General features: G+C 38.1%; 1 protein-coding gene across 1 annotated transcript in view; it reads right to left on the bottom strand.

Moving 5' to 3' along the window:
- Positions 1-14,348, bottom strand: part of LOC109040875 (glucose dehydrogenase [FAD, quinone]) — a 48,709-nt gene extending 34,361 nt beyond the window's left edge. Inside the window, exon 1 of the mRNA XM_019056975.2 lies at positions 14,203-14,348. The gene's annotated coding sequence lies outside the window, so the exon portion shown is untranslated. The remainder of the gene's footprint in view (positions 1-14,202) is intronic.
- Positions 14,349-17,098: the final 2,750 nt, after the last annotated feature.

Raw genomic sequence — 17,098 nt, 5'->3', positions numbered from 1 at the left:
CATAGACATAGACAAATATTTCTCGTATTATTTTCAAGAAAGAAAAAAAATGTCATTCTCAAGCCATCAGATTCCCGTTTAATGAAAGAAACACTTCCACACTCTTAGCAACACCTATGTTTTGAATTTCCTCTCCAGATGTTGAATTTCTGAATGGAAGATTTGCCGCGACCATTAAACCGCTCAGGTGGTCAGCGTGGGGTCTCGGAAATATTTCGTCTCCGGCTAATGCATCACATTTAATTCTCTCTTTTGTCTCTGAAGCGAGATTCGTCAGGCCGAATTTCGGGAATGCCGACTAGGTGGGCTTTTGGCAGTGGCGTGGCGTGCTTTGCGAGGTATCGATTGTTATGCCATTTAAACCTATGGAAAAGGATCGATAAACAGGGTGTTCGCAGCGAACACCCTAATAATCGATTCTTTACCATAGGGTTAAATGGCATAACAATCGATAAATCGCAATTCACGCCACGCCACTGGTGGGCTTTTGGGACGGAATTTGGATCCCGCGAGAAGTGTGCGCGGAGCCCAACATCCTCGGGGTCAGGTCGGCATAATTTATGACAAACAAGGTTGTGTAACGTTGCAGAGGTGAAATGGAGAACCCTAAGTCGTGATGTTCTAGTGAACTAATTTAGGCGTTGCTTGCAGTCGTTAATCGGGCCTCTCTCTAATAAATTGGTGGAAAGAGCTTCCGCCTGCTCTGCCGTGCTGAGGAAAAACGCCGTATGAACATTTGAGAGTTGCCAAATTTCCTCCGATGAAATGTTCATTTTTGAGGAGAGTTGTGAATACTTTCTCTTCAGATTTTCAAATTATTTAGATCTGGCTGCGAGTGAGATTATCTGAAAAACTGGAGGCAAAATCTTCAAAAATTTTACAGTAAATTCGTGTTTTATCCGAGGAAATTTGGCAGCGTCTGAAGGCTTTTACGGTGTTCTTCCTCAGTGCGGCAGTGCTATCCGTCTGTGTTCACAGTGCCATTGTAACGCGGGATATTTACCCGAGAGCCTGTTCGGACAATGCCTCGCCTCCGGGCATTAAGCTCGCCAGGTGGGATAAAACAAGACACCCGTTGTTGCCTTGTATATCGTCGTTAAGATAGACGCCTTTTCGACCGTTCTAGAAATGTATTTGCGGTTCTGCATCGTCGCATCCCGTATGAAGGAACGTAACTCCATTCCAAGGTTGCAAAATTGACAAAATCAATTCAGTTTTTTACAAAAATGCACCTACGCAATTTTTCTTAATTTATTTATTTCTATTTTCGTGTGAGATCAAAAGAGAAATCAGTGATATGTTCAGTTAGAAATTCCCAAGATTCTCCTGGTAAAAATGCGATTTTCGCGGGAAAATTTGTTTAAATTGAAATGTGGTTATGTCCTTTCGCGAGGGAAACGACGTTAGGACTCGTTAAAAAATTGCGTACATTTCGTTCCCTTCCATTCGTTTAACCATTCCTCTCAATTTAGTATTCTTTTACAAGATGGCTAGGAAAATTTATGTTTTTTTTTTTTATTTTTTATGTATTTATTTTTTAAGGCGTCCTTTACCGTGCGAGCAAAAAATCATTTTTTTATGGAATTTATAAACATTTTAAAAAAATGTTGACCGAGTTTGATTCAAAAGTTAATGTACAAGGTTAGAGAGTACAGAAAAAGAAAGTAATCGAAAATTTCCAAAAAGAGAATAAATACCTATATTGTCAGAAGAACTCTTGCAACGTCTTAATAGCCCTTGCGGTGGTTTTTCTTCGCACGGTAGAATAGGTGTCGATTGTCACAGCATGTCCGCTTAAACGCGCATTGACAATGATGAAACTGCTTTTAAAATAAGAGTGATTTCTTCCTGTATTGTTTGAGTACTTGTATATAGAGAGTATTGGTATCAGACCCTCAGTGCATATCCTCAGGACTCTTAAAAATGGCAGAGATTTTGCATATGAGGAGGATGTTGCTGATGTTCAAAAATTACCGCCTATTATTTTAGTTGCCAATCTTGCCAAAATATCGAAAATGTCGGTGAATTATCTTCTTCGTATATTCGCAAATATTTTGGGTCATTTTTGGGTCAAATTTTGGTCATTTTAATTTTTAAAAACAAATAAAACATTAGTTGGAGGATTTGAAACATTGCGATGGAGGATTGGAGATCCACATTTTCCGACCTTCATAATCAATATCATACAACCACTCCAATATCTGCATTATCCTTATTTTTGTAATTATAATAAAACATTTGTATCCCTCCTAGGGTTATGATGGTTTTTAAGCTGAACCATTTGCTCCTCTACTTCGACTACGATTATATAATAATCTTCTTTTAATTTCTTTGTAGAATTTGTACCCTCTCAGAACGTCTTGTAGTCTACAGACACGCCTCATCGCATCCTGCTGAGAGGGGCGCTAATGCGTGCTGTCAAAAATTGGCAGGTGCATATTTGAGATTGATTATGGGAGTGTAGGTCAGTTTTGTTACTCCTGTCGCAGTTCCCCATGAACAGCCTCGATAGATTGAACTGCAAGATCCGCTTTAGCACATGGACATTTATCGAAGAAAGGGTCGATTTCTATCGAGCTTCGCGAGGCGCGAAACCGCGGGAGAGCGACCAGAGTTGTCATATCGTGCAGTTTCCTCTTCAGCGTGATATTCTTGCGATAGGAATGCAGATTCAATTATTGGCCATCTTGCAATGACGGTAGCGAATGGCTCGTAAAACGACCACTCAGGCGGGTTCATTTACGTATTTTGGGCACGTATTATGCAACCGATGGTGCTTTGACCTTGCGGATGTCTCAGTGTTTCGGTTAAATTTCTAACACATTCGACCAATCATTTAATACATGTATTCACCGAAAAAGGGACTGCCTAGGATGCTGAATGTCTATAAATGAAATAACTAACTAACTAATTAAGCTGGAAAGGCAAATTTTCCAGCCGAGCGGTTCCTCTAGAAATTGGGATTTGAATTGAGTTCAGACAGGAAATATTCTCCTATGCTCTGGAGAAGTAGTTGCGAGCGGTTTTAGTTCATTTTTTTGCCAAAAGAGGACTCACAAAATTGCATCATTATTCGGTAACCGTTTACCTAGATCAGATCATGGCAGATTAAAATTTCATATGAATTTTTCTCGGAATCATGGTTCATGTTTTTGGTCCCGTTCGTAAAAATATTCGTCGAACACTCCTCAAGAGCTATCATCAATATTTAGTTTTGATTTTTTATGGACCAAAGTTCATTTTCCCATGGATGATCACGTGCACATGCATGCATACCGTTGCATGTTTGGTACCAACTGTCAGGTTAAAAATATTGTAATCAGTCGCTGTCAGTGTATCTATTCAAGAAAATATGCTACTTAAAATTAATAAATTTTTGATCATTGACTAATTTAATTACATTTTTAATTTGAAACTAACGTTTAGCGTCCATGGGTAAAGCGGTAGATAAAAACATTGGATCAGTTTAACTTAGTAGAAAATTAAAACATTTCACTCAAACATGAATTTTTATTTTTAATATTTAAAAAATTAGTTTGCCATTTTCCATTTTCTTACAGCTTTAAATTTAAAAATAATTTAAAATTTTGGCAAGGTTTTTGGCATCAGAACCTTGAAAATCTCGAAAATAAGAGTCGCGATTGAGTTTCTAAGAGCACAAATAAAAATTAAGAAGATCTGAACCCAGATTTATCGGACCGTATAGTTGTATTAGTCGCCGCACTGTCGAGTATTTTTAGTAATAATGTTGCAAAGCTTAATTACTTCTAAAGTAGTTTGAGTTTGCTCTTTTATTAGAAATTATTAGTATAGATATGCATTCTCTTTCCTGTGGAGAAAATTTCTCACTCTAGATCAACCTATAACGATTGCTACCAGTATTCATTGAAAGAACAATTGTCATATTTCAATAAGAAATTTACCCTGCTCCCCTTTAAGATAAACAACCTATACAAATTCCTACCTGTTCAAAAAATGTTGCCTACAATGGCGAACAACATGCTCACGCGACACAAATCACAGTACTAGTTGCTATTTTCATAATTTTGCATCACAGTTTCATCGATGAAAAATTGAAAAAAAAAAATTCCTCGTGCTCACCAGACAAGACTCAGGATGCAAGGGGTGTGGCGGTAGACTTTTATGACTTTGAAGAAAACTATCTCGGTGACAAATGTCAAATAAAAATTTTCCTCCATTAACTTTAAGCTATCAGCGAACAATGAGAGTACCTTTTTCCATTCAGAAGAATGATAAAACCTGAATATAAATCTCATTAACGTGAGGGGGAACCATGTGGAAACCAGAAAACAATTCTACTCAATTTGACCGTTTTAAAATGTCAGTGTCATGCGATTCTAAATGACCATTAATTTATGATGTCACTCTCCCCTTAGTCTCGATTAAAATCCACAGCCACTTGAGCGTTTTCAATCTACATAGAGATGTGATCCATTAGCACAGTACAATGGAGATGTCGCATGTGTGAGGGATTTGCGATTTGACTGTTCATTTTCATGTATACATTTGCGAAAAACACGATGGTGCCACTGGTTTTCTCTGAAATCAACTCCCAAGCTCAAAAAAAGCTCTCAAGTTGAGCCCGAAATGGAGGGGATATCCCACGCTATCCTAAGAGTCCACCTCTACATCAAGACAAACTCTCCATGCGAAGATAGGGAGCAAATACATTAGCAGGGTTGCCGTGTTTTCAGGGCTAGAGTCCCCAAATAAAGTGACAGCCCTGTCAATGTATTTGCTCCCTATCTTTGCATGGAGAGTTTGTCTTGATGTAGAGATGGACTCTCAGGATAGCGTGGGATATCCCCTCCATTTCGGCCTCAACTTGAGAGCTTTTTTTGAGCTTGGGAGTTGATTTCAGGGAAAACCAGTGGCACCATCGTGTTTCTCGCGAACTTTTACATGAAAATCAACAGTCAAATCGCAAATTCCTCACACATGCAACATCTCCATTCTTGTTCGAACACAGTTTAATGATACGGTCTCATTTATACGAATGTGTGGCAGGAAAATTTCTAGTCGTTAAAGGTTGCCGTTACGACTATTTCAATTTTGATCTTCCATAGTGAGGGGTTCATTCTATAAAATTACCTGCAGATTAGCGCTGGCGTAAAAAAGAAAATCCAAATAATTTTTTAAACAGCCAGGCATCTTCTAAAAAGTCCGAGTGTAAAGATATCGGCTTTTCCTTCCGCTACCCTTTGTGCGCAGTTGAAGTTTGTAAGACACCTATTATTCACAGTAAACAATAAAAACTGAAAAATGCGTAGACAAGGCCTATATCTTTTTGAAATAACAGGACATTTCGAGCCTTCACGTGCTTATGTTTACATGCCAAAAACCAATGAAATGATAGTAAATTGAGAGGCATAACCTAATTCGTGAGTCTAGTTGTTATCACGGAGCCATTGTCGCGTGCAGCCGCACTTTGTTATCGGTGATTGCGTGATGAAAACTAGGGGTAAGTTGCCATAAGAGGTTTTTTTTTTTTTTTTTTTTTTTTTTTTTTTTTTTTAAAACAGAAAAAAAATTAGTGTTTTTTTCCAGCTGAAAATGAACCCTCCGCGTATACGGCTCGATACGTTTTATTTTTTCGTATTTTTAAAATTTTAGCCGTTTTTAATCATGTTCCTAGTTTATTTTCTCTCGCGTTCTTATTTTTGAGGCATGTCATATGTGCAATTCCCCATTTACAAAGGGGCAACAGCACTCTTCCGCCATAATAGAACTCGCTTCTCGGGCGAAATGAAAGGAACTGCAAGCAGAAAGTCGCGTCTGGGATGCGGAGCGTCGATTTGATTTGATTGAAAAAAGTTCGTGATTTCGTCGCCGGCTTCGAGAGACTTGGAGGTCGCAGGTGCGTAACGCAGCCCGAATTCCAAATTCGATTTCGGTGAAGCTTTCGCGCGCCTTCCTCGAGGTTAATAAATTATTTCCGTGGCTCAAGTTCAAAAACTCGTACCCCTATGGTGAGAATAAGTTCGGTTGAATCTAGTGTACAGCCATGCTATGGAAAAACGCCTCGTGAGCTTCGAGACGCTGCCAAATTCTCGCTGATTAATTACTTTCATGATGATGGACCACTGGACCAGATACAAATTTAGGCTAATACACGTGTTATCATTAAAATATCACGTAGAACACGATCCTTGCGTCGAACATTACTGAAGTCAACTCCTAATTAAGAAAATAACGTTTTTGTTTTAGAATAGTTTCGCACTGAAAAAAAAAGTTCGGTAACTCCGAACTAGTTAGGATCATATGGAACCACGATTTTGTTCGGTACACACGACCGAATTATTCGGTTTGCTCAGCTGAACTGTTCGGTCCACTGAACCGAACTGTAAGAATTTATCATAGTTCGGTCGCACAAACCGAACAATTTGGTTGAACAGACCGAATAATTCGGTTGTATGTACCGAACAAAACCTGGTTCCATATGAGCCTAACTAGTTCGGATTTACCGAAATTTTTTTTTTTCAGTGTGGGAAATTTGAATTGCCCGGTCACAAGAAACGCAATTCTCTACGTGAGTCAAATCGCGCCTCACAACTGTTTTGGCAGGCTTCTTAATGAAGCATTGATCCTTTCCCATCCTTTATCGCTCAAAGTATCAACAATTTGCTATAGCTGAGCCAAAGCGTTAAGATTGAGGTTGCCTGATTTTCATATCGCAGAGATTCTCATGGTAAAGTTTATTGTGCGCTTATTGGCTCACGTAGACTATTGTGTTTTCATGAGCGGGAGGTTTGAATTCACGCGTCAAGAAACATTAAATGTCTTAGTTAGGAGTTATTTTCAGTAATTTTCGTTGCGCAGTTCATGTTCTATACGTGAAATTTTCGTTCGGAAACATGTATCAGAATGCTTAACTTCGTACCTTATCTAATGGTCCATTGGACGAGGTTAAACAAAAACAAAAAAGTCGCATTATGACACAAAATAAATCAGTTTGTGTCAGTTTTTTGATTGAATCGTCGTACCTAAATACTCTCCTGTCAAAAATGCAAAGAGGAGAAAATGTATTTTGAACGAGTTAAAAAGCAATGATACATCTTCTATTGGACAAAAATTAACTAAACCTCTCAACTTATTCTTTAGGACACAAGAGCAAGTTCTCATCCCTCGAAAATCATACTTTTCGACCTAACCTGACAAAAACTGCTCTGCTGTAAATTTTGCCTCCTCGCACCAAGGTCATTTTTTCGTGGTAAGTCACATTCCTCAATTAGTGCCGATTTCAGTCCGGCATGTAAGTTGTATCAATTTTTTCTTAGCCTTTTGCAGGAAAATTCATCAGAATCAGTTTCAAAAAGCTCGGTGAATTTTTTTTTTTTTTAAAGAAATGAAAATTAAAACATGTGTCATCTGCATTGAGCGTGTCTTCCTAACTTACTCTCGCCCAGTGGCGATTATTTCAAGGTGCAGACGCCAACTTTCCTGCCCAGCGATTCCCATAGTAAATAATACATTCTAAATGAGGTAGCGATCGATTATTATTATCGATTGTTTTACGTGCGTTGACGCAGAAAAAACTTATGTTCACTGAACCTGCGTGTAAGACACCTCCACCTTCTGCCTCTTTCCGATTACCTTTTTGGAACACATACAGCTTCTACTGAAGTCCGATTAAGATCGAATACGCGGCGAAAGTTGCCGGAATGAATGCTCGCTTCGGTTACATGAAGGTCAGGTCTTTTCGGCTTCGGATCATCTCGACCAGCAAAAACTTCGCAAATGATCAAGAATCGTGGAACGAAAAAATGGCGTAAAAACTGAATCCGTCGCCTTGAAATGGACTTTTTACGGTAATAATCTCTCAAACACCTGACCACAGTCAATCTGAAGCCTCAAAGTAACAGTACCGCAGTTATGAAAAATAGTGTCAATGACATGTTCTGCGTGTCTATCGTACGGTTGTTGCGATTTAATGATGAAACAGTACCGATCTCTGATGAGTATGAGCAATCCTTCCGTGAAGGGAGAATGTACCGGTAATTTTATTTTTACCTAATCCTGGCTCTTTAAAAGGAGGCATGAACTCTGCATTAATGAGTTTGTAGGAATCTTTCGGAGCCTTGACCTAGTGGTGTCAAAAAAGAGTGGACCTGAAAGTCAATGCCATCTCTTTAGATGCACGAGTGCTCGGCTCAATACCTCTAAATAGCTTGATTAGTGAGGGATTTAAAATCTGAAGTACGAGGTCTGTTAGATTAGAAACCGGATTTTGGTCATAACTAACCCACAATGCGTCCGAATTAGGTTTTCTTGAGCTTTCCTGATAGCTGAAAATATACTTAAGAACGCTACGTTCACAGATTTTGTTTATTTTGTTCAGTGTTTATTCTGTGTCATCTTGAATACGAGTAAGTCAGGTGCGTTTTGCGATTTTAGCATGCGATCACTGACAGAGCAAAGATTCAACATAAAATTTTGTTTTAAACTCGGTATACCCTGTACCGAAACTTTTGGTATATGCTAAGAAAAGTTTACCATGATCATTGTACGAGATGTTCCCACTGTTTTGAATGGGTTAAACGATTCAAAACTGGTCAGGAGTTCGTCAAAAATGAGGAGCATGGGAATCGACCCTCAACCTCAATCGACCATCATTTGTCACGTGGAAGAAATGCGGGCAAAAGTGCTCGAAAATGGTCGTTTCGAGCTTGTTAAACAGAGTAATATTTCTGAAGGCTCTTTACATACAATTTTGATAGAATATGTAGACACGCATCGAGTTTCAGGTACACTTGCCCCTTGATTGTTGTCCGTTGAACAAAAATCCAACCAAATGTCAAATTACCTTTAGCTGCTTGAACGTTCTAACAATGATCCTACATTTTTGGATAGGATAATTTTCGGTGACAATACTTTAGTGTACGGCTACGATATGGAGACGAAACTCCAATTGTCCTTGTGGGTTGAAAAATGTTGTGCAAGACCGAAAAAAGAGAGACAAGTTCGGTCAAACATAAAAATCGCAAAACACCCTTGAGGTTGCCTTACTTCAAGCCACATACCAACGAAGCTAATTAGGATTTTTCAAATTTGTGAACGTAGCGTTCTTGAATATATTTTCAGTTATCAGAAAAGCTCAAGAAAACGTAATTTGGACGCATTGTAGGCTAGTTATGACCAAAATCCGGTTTCTAATCTAACAGACCTCGTATTAGAGTTTCTTCAATTGAAAGCTCCACTGAGAGGAATCGGTGATATTTTCAGAGAATTGACTCAGTAAAAAGAAGCAGATTTTAAATCAAATTGAAAATGAAACTGAAGATATGGGCTTCAAAGTTTTCCTCTGATGAGATTTACTACTAGGAAAAAATGATTCAAGAATTTTCACAAATCACATTTCTTCTACTGGTTTTGACCTTTTTGATTAGAGAATAACAATTTGTCTGGAAATGGAAAAGGAGAAGATCGTGCTTAATACAAGAAAATAATTGCGAAGAGTATAGAGCAAAAAATTGACATCGAACAAAATCAGTTACACAATCGTATAATTTTGGGAAAAAGTAATTTTTAAAGTGATGTTTATGGATAATTCTATGAATGCTGTGCATTTTGTACAAAGTTTCAAAGGTATTCAATTTTGAAATTTTTAAGTAGGGAATTTATTTTACAATAAGAGAGCGAGTGGAAGATAGAAAATTTGAGAGAAGACCAATTGGTTTGCTTTTCATTTTATCATAAAAAATACGAGGAAAAATCGTAAAACTCAGAGACACGTGCATTTTAATTAGCTGAATATGTTTCAAGACACGCGAGAATGAACTTTCAGTGGCCTCGAAAGTGTTTCTAAATCACACGTTTAATTGGTGTGAGTTTATGACAAAGGAACTAAAAATTAGCGGCTTGAACTTCAAACAATATTAATTATGAATCATTTTTCTAAGGAAGTATTTGTTCCGAGAACATGTGCTAACTATCGATGATTTTTCTTGTATTAATTTTTTGATTCTGAACTACCACGAAAACCTTCCACAATGATATTTGTGGGTTTGCAACTGAGATCAGTTTTGCCGACAGTCATGTTAATTAAATACCCAATTCTTTAATGAATTCAAACAATTATGCGTCAAACGAAAGGGAACATAATTTTTATAGATAGACCAGATTTTAGATTAGACTTGAATATTAAGATCCGTCTGATTTTTTACACGACAGGAAGTGACTTTTTTCCTGTTCTGTGTAAACAATTTTTCATAACAAAGGACCTATGTTTCGACTATTTGAATGAAACTTCTTTGCAGATGTGAATGAACTTGCAGTTTAATGACTCATCTCATGAATTTTAAAACTGAACGTCACCCATTGAATAATAAAAAATTCGATACATATTTATTCGCTTGCAAAATGTTTATTACGTCTCCTAAATCAGGGCGAATGCAGGGCGAATGTACCACCGTGCATTGTGCATCATTTAGGGGTTTGAAAGGCTGTTGAAAACTAATATTTGCTCTGAGTGCAATGACCGTTCATTTTTTGACGAATTATAATGAGATTGCATGAGAGAAGAATGACATTTCGTCTGATACTTTTTTAATACACAATTTTCTTGAAAATCACGCAAGGATCATAGCGTGAAATATATCTGGCGGAGTAAAATATCCTACAATCAGTTTTCATTTAGTTGACTTCATGAAAGAAATGATTCATAGATTATTGCTTGGGAGTGTAATTTGCTTGAATTGTTCCTAAAGTTCTAATTATCAGAACATTTGCTCTGCAATAAAGTGTGTATTTTCCAAAATTATCGCGTTCACTTCTCAAAAGCAAAAGACAGTGTGGTAGAAAGGGCCAAATATTTGGCTGATCAAAAGACGATTTTCCTGTGCTGATTGTAAATCCCCCCCCCCACCACAATCGCCCTCGTCTTACAAATATAGTATTTAATGGTCATAACTTTTTAATTTCTTTAAAAAGAATGCGGGAAAAGATAGCTCTCTCCCAATACCGATTAGTTATTGAGGCCGAGCCAAGCCCTCAAAAGCGGAGCGAAAATCGCGGTTCGCTTTAATCTGATCTCATACGCCACGTTGATTTTTGGAGGAAAATTATGCAAATAATGTCATAATTTATTAGGTCAATTTCATTAAGAGCTTCAATGATTTTTTCCCCTTTGGGACCAGACCTTATGTTGAATGAAAACTAATGTGGACCTTGCCAATCCGAAATGGAGCCGAATTAATGATTAGAGTGAGTTTTTCTAGACTGAGAGAAGATATGCTAATAATTATGGGCCGTGGTCATCCGCAAATAAGGGGCCCCAATCGATAAATTATCTCTGATCAGTATTCCTCTACGTGTGGATTCGAGCTCATAATCATACCTACGTGGTATTTCTCTGATACAGGGTTGTAACCGATCACCACCTGGGAATTATGATTCGGATGGGTTCTGATCTTCCGGAGGATGGGTCGATGTCCGCGAATATTGAAACCAATGAAATATTAATCAGTTAAGTCGATAGTTCTTTGATTGATTCACGGTTCGTGTGTTGTGCGGAATATCTTTGCGTTAGATTAGCGTTAGTAGAAAGATTTTTGTCGTGTTCTGATCATCTAATTTCCGTCAAAAACTCTTTTTAATGTCCTAAATAATAATAATATTGAGCAGTTTTGTTCATTTTTTCGAAGATTTGGTACTTACAGGCGCTGAACATGGAAGATAATAATTTTAAATTGATTTAATTGGGAATGACGTTTTACTAACTGCAAAATTGAAGCCGTCATAATTTTGGTCCAGTTCGATGTTGTGTTTAGGGTTTTGTCGCAAAATTTCCTAAAAAAACTCCACCATGCTTATTGTTTCAGTATCAAATACTCAAATCTTGATTTTTTGCAGACTGAAAACCCTTATTCTATGGCCGGTCCCATCTGCCTGCTATCAGAAATTTAGGGTACAGCGCAATACTGTCAATAATATGACATTTCGGTGGCTTCGAGAAAAATGTGCTTGCAGAAAGAAGCTCCATGGCTACTAACGACCCGAGAAGGCCGAAATGATGATTATTTGATAAAAATTTGTTGTTCCACCTTTTATATTTTCACTCAATTTTTTTAAAACTTGCAAATGCTCGATAAATTCTGATGGGGAAAAAACTATTTAAGTTTGCGACGTTCGGTTAAGTTTGCGAGGCTCGCCATAGATAATAAGAAGAAGTTAAAGGCTGGAAAATTCAAAACGCCTTCATTTTTGTGTGTATGCAACACGGCCATCTATTGAGTACGAATAGTTGTATTCGGGAGTTGTCATCAATGTTGTTTGGGAATCTCAGCACTAAGGAACGCCTTCATTTTTGTGTGGATGCATCACGGAGACCCTCTGACCACGAATAGTTGCATCCAAGGGAAAAATTAACGTCGTGTTACGTGTGCTAGCGCAAACTGTAACCAAGGACGCCGTACCTTATTTTCATGTTTCTATGAAATAGGACGTTCCTGTTTGTTTTTTCACACAAGAATACTGTCGCATGACAATTTTAAGAACACAATACATTTTACAAATTATTATGAAGAAAAACCGCACTGAAATTAACTAAATCTCATTAAGTAAACCAGGCAAGATCGTTTATAATAGAAATTTTCTCAGTGGAATCTCATTTAAAATTTTTAAATGTCAAGATTGGATGATTTATTGTTAAAGATGGGAGGGTGTGGACGAAATTTTAAAATTATAAATTCATGTCGTTTTTTTCAACCGTCGACAATATCTGCTAAAAAATTCTGTCACCTACCCCTGAGTTTTTTTTCAATTGACGCCGTGTAAATGTAAATCTTTGCGATATAGCCTCCGCCTATTTTATAAATTTAAATCGAAACGTCCGCTTTTAATAAAAGATCTTCCTGTCAAATTTTGCACTAATGTCGAGTTGGGCGGTGCTGTCATCTAAATGTTAAATAAGGTCTAAATTGGGGTTTTCAATTGTTAAATCCATTTTTTATGAAAGTATTCACAAATGAATTTTTAAATTTTGTAATTTAAGAAACGATTTACAATTCAAAGTGAGCATTTTTTTTTTAGTAATCTGGTCAATTTTAATTTTTTTTTATCAGAAGATTTTGCGTTTAAAAGTTTAGCTAACGCAAATTTTCCACAAAATTAAAGCTATTATAGAATTAGTTGTTTAAAGATCTCTCGCCACAGAATGGCAAAGAAAAGTTAGTCAATTTGAGACTGTTTGCAACAAAAAAACCTTGGTTTAAGCATCAAATTTTTCGGAAAACAATTTTAGTTTTATCGGATGGAAAAATTGGAATTTCAGTTTTGGATGGAAAAAATTATCCAGCAGTCTGAAAATTAGTCACGGGTACGTAAGTTTGTTTCCGTGTCAACAGAGGGCATACAATTGCATTTCAATCCGATGATTTTGAGCCTTGGTTTGGCAAATTTACCTAAATTAATAAAATTACAAAAAATAATACTTTGTTCGGTTTTTCTTGTATCAAAATTCATGCCAAACTCTCCTGCAGGCAGTTGTATCCAGATCCCAATCTTGCATTAATTTAAAATAAAAGTCATTTTCCCCCGTCAAACTCTGAAAAAAAGGATCCCTTCAGGAAAATCTTCGGCCGATGGTAGTGACATTCCTGATGGAATGGAAGCCATCCTCTCTCCCAAACCGCAGTAAAAATTGACATACTTTGAAAATTTCACGCAAAATATTTCCCACAGCGTTTTATAAAATTATTTTTAAAGATGTTTTCAAAACACTGCCACTATACCTCCTAGAGACTGTTCTAACTTTGTCTGGATGTTACCGAAATATCTTCAAAATATTCAGGTTTTGCCCCCTCTTGAATGTTTTTTTTCTAATTTTCTCAGGTTTTGGAAACATTTTTATAAAAAATTTTAAGGACCCCCCCCCCCCAAAAAAAAATATACATATATTTTGAGAATATTTCGCCCTCCGATTTTCAAATTCTTTTAAAATATTTCTAAAATATAATTATATTATAGAATTTTTGGAAAATACTTTGTAAATATTTTTCAAAAAATCATGATCCCTTTATAAATCCCTCTCACCCTGGAAAAACCTCTTAAGCACAATTATATCATAAAATTTTTGGAAAATACTTTGTAAATATTTTCCAAAAAATTTTGCTCCCTTTATAAATCCCTCCCATCCTGGAAAAACCTCCTAAGCACAAAATTAATGGACGAAAATGATCCTACCGAAGAGGGCGGTGGAGGGTCGCGGGTAACCTTAATCCTTGAGCACGTGCGTGGGTGTTGGTAATCCTATCAGAAGTGGCACGCGCGCCCGTCACCAAATCAGAAACAACACGCCGGCATGGAGTCGCACAAACCAGACTGACCACCTAACTGATTCCTCTCGCCCGCGCGGCGCTCAGGCCGGGGTTTTTTTCGCCATTTTTTTTATGAATGGACCTGACGTAAGCTACATGTTACATTTTAGCCGACCGGGCCGGGGGCTGCCCCCTCGAGGGGGGCACGGCGGGGGGCAGATGATCCCGCGTTTATCGATTAGCGATCTGTAACTCGGTTAATTGCTTGTCGCACCTTGATGTCATATTGCTCGTTCAATCCGTCGCGATCGCTTTTCAAGTTTTAAACGAAAGTTCCCCATGCCTACATTTATTTGGACGTATTTCTGCCAAACGGAGCTATGTGCATTAAGACACGAGTCCTGAGACCCATAAGAATACATGCGCAACGGGGTTCACGTCATAATGTACATAGTTCCGTTTGGCAGAAATACGTCCATTTATAAGTAGTCGTGCTTCATATAGCTTATTCCTTAGGAAAGTCCATATAAATACCTCGTGGAACTAAAAAAAAACTACTTATCCTCGTTTGTGACATTGCAGACTGCCTGTCTTATTTCACTTCTTGGGAAGAAGTCTGATCATTATGTTTTGACAAATTGTTGCGAATATTCTTATGATCCTCAAAAAATATTTTCTCTAATTTCGTACAAACTTGACCTGCAATATATTTTTAATTATGGAGAAGGAGAGGGAATTTTGAAAAATACCGCAACCGAGATCCATATTGCCGTGGTTGCATCATCAATATGTTTCATACTTTGCGAAGTATAAAAGACCGTATAGTGTGCTACTTAAATAGATAGTCAGTTGATTTAATACAATGATCAGCAACTATGGTTATTTACGTCGGAGTCCAGGAACTTACCTTAAATATTGATATTTACTCGTTAAAAAAGCTATAAAATTTCGGTATTGACTTTTGGGCCGTCAGAGCTTGAAGGATGGGTGTTAGGAAGGAGGATGACGTATGGAAACCAGGAAATCCATCTCTGATTGACTCAGTCATCCTTAGGCTTCAAAAAAAGGGGAAATGGCGGAAGCTGCAAGGGTATGATTCCTTTCTAAAAATGTGGGTTTATTTATTTATGCCGCCGAACAATCCACTTAAATCACACAGACACATGTATTCACGAAAAGTAAAGACCAATTTGAAGCACGGTGTGAAAATTAAAATCTATTCTTGTGAGGAAGCTTAATATCAGTGTTCGAAGCTCACCTATGAGTTTTAGGAGCCAAATGGCGCATCAAGCCCGATTTTTAGGCGCCATTGAAGATTTTATAGGGGCCAAATTGACTTTTTGCCTATATATTACGGCGCATTTAGTGAAAAGTTAGATGCAAGATGTTTTAGTAAAAGAACTAGTAAGTAGCTGTAACTTGGGGAAACCAAAATCACAAAGGATGAAATCGTGAAGAATAGAAGATGCTTTCACTTATAGTGCTGAAAATTTCGAATAATCACCTGATATGAAAATTCAGATTTTTAAGGGACTATTTTTAGGGGCCACGTTGGCGCAGAGCCTTCAATTTTTAGGCGCCATGGCCGATTTTTAGGCGCATTTGACGGGTTGGCGCCTGTGAGTTTCGAACACTGGACAGATGTATTCACTGAAAGTAAAGACCAATTTGAAGCACGGTGTGAAAATCAAAATCTATTCCTGTGAGGAAGCTTAATATTCTTTATTTACTCGCTGAAAGTTGCAACTTGGCGACTAGCTTGCGCGCCTCTGGAGCGGTTCGCGTGGTCTCGCGCGTGGCCCATGGGTGCAGGCGGGACGGGGGTGGGGGCGGGGGGTGGCGTTTTGCATCGGATAATGTCTCAATTAGCGTATCCAGGTTGACGCTTCTCCCGGTGTCCTTTTTGATGGATCGATCCGGGGGCTCGCCGAAATAAATCGTGCAGTCGGGAGTCGCCGCACAGTGGATCGAGCCAATTAGAGAGGTCGGACATGTAATTTTTGGCATAAACTGCGAATTTTTATGTTTAATTCGCCACATTTTAAGGTTCAAGGGGTGCTACTTAAAGACAATTTCACGAGAAAACCAATAAAACCACTTTCAGAGCCTCAAAGTTTCGTATTAACTGAGTTATAAGCGTTTAACGTTTCCGAATTTCGTCCGACCTCACCTATTGACTCGGTCCACCATGCGCCGGCGCACAGTGGATTGAGTCTATAGGAGAAGTCGGACACAATTTGGAAACTTTAAACGCGTATAATTCCATATATACAAAGTTTTGCGGTTCTGAAAGTTGTTCCATTGGTCCTCGTGAAATTGTCTTTAAGTAGCACCCCTAGAACCTTAAAATGTGGCGAATTAAACATAAAAATTCGCAGTTTATGCCAAAAATGACAAGTCCGACCTCTCTAATTGACTCGATCCACTGTACGGCGCTCCTCGTGTTGGTTGTTAATGATTCGCGCAAATAACTTTTAACGAGGGTCAATGTTTGAACTTACGATCGCTGCGCACCGTGGAAATGACCGAGTGAGTTATTTATTCAGTGCCTCGGTCAAAACGGCTCTGATCACTACCGTTGCGCGCATCCGTGTTCTGAGGAAAGTCAGCGGGTCGATTATTGAAATGTATAGACAAAGCTATAGACAAAAAAGACATAAGGAGCAATCTTATTGGTTGAATTGAGTGGTTCGTATAGACTGAGGGGGTAAATGATGGACTTACTATCGGGTCTCTCGTGGGTTGCTGTTAGTTAGTCTAATACCCACGTCCTTTGTCCATTGCAACCACCCGCTTCCACCAATAGGATCCCTCCATATCCT

The sequence above is a fragment of the Bemisia tabaci genome, chromosome 5 (genome assembly GCF_918797505.1).
Source record: "Bemisia tabaci chromosome 5, PGI_BMITA_v3".
In the NCBI taxonomy this organism is placed as follows: Eukaryota; Metazoa; Arthropoda; class Insecta; order Hemiptera; family Aleyrodidae; genus Bemisia; species Bemisia tabaci.
The sequence above is the reverse complement of the archived record's forward strand: the minus strand, read 5'-3'. Positions and strand labels throughout refer to the sequence as shown.